The sequence below is a fragment of the Chinchilla lanigera genome, unplaced genomic scaffold (genome assembly GCF_000276665.1).
Source record: "Chinchilla lanigera isolate Chin_1 unplaced genomic scaffold, ChiLan1.0 scaffold00098, whole genome shotgun sequence".
In the NCBI taxonomy this organism is placed as follows: Eukaryota; Metazoa; Chordata; class Mammalia; order Rodentia; family Chinchillidae; genus Chinchilla; species Chinchilla lanigera.
This window is the reverse complement of record NW_004955499.1, coordinates 1,084,341-1,086,097: the sequence shown is the minus strand read 5'-3', so window position 1 is coordinate 1,086,097 and position 1,757 is coordinate 1,084,341.

Below are 1,757 nucleotides of genomic sequence, written 5' to 3'. Positions count from 1 at the left end.
GTTTCACTGTGCAGTTCAGGGTGTCCTTCAACTCACTTTGTAGCCATGCTGGCCTCAGACTCTGGGTGATCCTCCCGCCTCAGCCTCCTGAGTGCTGGGATGGAAGGTATGAGACACCATGCCCGGCTCGCCTTGATTTTTAGAGGGAGAGAGAGACCTTTGACGCCTGGGCTCCGTGTGGGGCTCGCAGCAGGTGGGGGGCAGAGTCTCGGGGAGCGCCGCGTTCTGCAGCTGCACCTGCTGCCTGTTCCCCGGCGCCTCCATCCCCGCGCCGGCGCGGGCGGAAACAGGTGCTGTGTGACCACAGGCCTCCGGGGCACAGGCCGCCTCGCCCGCCCGCGCCGGGGGGAGCACCCGGGAGGCCCGCGCGGGGCACCGAGCTCAGCCGAGGCTCGGAAGGCCGCTCTCGCTGTCGCTGTGGGTGCCGCAGGTGTGCAGAGGGACATGATTTGCAAACAGACGGGCAAAGGTCCTGCGGCACCGTTGCCCCAGGCCCTCCCGGGACCAGCCCGGGTCTCGGAGGGACCCAGAGCTTCGGGCGCTGCCAGCTCCTCCCCCAGCTGCCCCGTGCGCCCCAGGTAAACACGGGGACGCTTGGGGACTCTCCTGCAAGGGCGGCTGTCACACACCCGCCCGGCCCAGATCCTCTTTTCCTGCTGAATTTGGTTTCGGTTCCGCTCAGAGCGCTCGGACAACTTCCTGCAAGGCTGCAGGTCCCTGGGGGCAGAAACGGGGTCCCGGCCACGTGTCAGGGGCTTCCCAAAGGACCCAAAACAGGCTGTTGGCATGTGACCCGCCACGGAGGCGCACGCCTGTCGTCCCAGCACTGCGGGAGGCTGAAGCAGGAGGATTCCAAGGTGGAGGACAGCCTGGACCACTTAGGGACTTAGTGAGACCCTGTCTGAAAATTAAAAAATAGGATGGGACTGGGGGTGGAGCTCAGTGTGAAGGCGGTGAGGGTCTGAGTCACTTCCCTGCTGTTCCCTCACCGCCCTAACGGCAGAAGGAAGGCCACCCAGGGAGAACGCAGGGGCCAGAGTCCCCAAAGATGGGGTCACGTCCTGAGCCCAGGGGCTGGGCTGGGGCCGATTGGGAGACAGGGTCCCTGCAGAGCAAAGTGGTGCAGGAGCTGCACATGAGGCCACCCGGGGTCAGAGCGGTCTCAGATCTAAGGCGTAACAGAGTCAATGCTGAGGGGACATAACTGGGTAGGGAGAGGACAGATACAGCGATAGATAGATAGATCATAGGTATACAGAGAGATGACAGATAGATAGACACATAGATGATAGATAGATAGATACATAGATGATAGATGATAGATACATAGATGATAGATACATAGATGATAGATAGATACATAGATGACAGATAGATGATAGATAGATAGATAGATAGATAGATAGATGATAGATGATAGATAGATAGATAGATAGATAGATGATAGATATTCGATAGATAGATGATAGATTGCAAGGGTGGATGGATGGATGGCTAGGTAGAGGGGTAGAAAGACAGGTGAGTAAGACAGAATGATAGAATGATAATGATACAAGACAGAAATAGGGAGATATTTGGACACACACATACATAACCGAACATATAGTTGATAGAGTAGATGGTAGATACATAGAAAGTCAGACAGATGTGCAGAATACTATAGACAAAGACGCAAAACACATTTATAGATTTGGGGATGCAAAGTAGAGGAGAGATAATCAAATTATATATATGACATAGATGCATCGATGGATGGA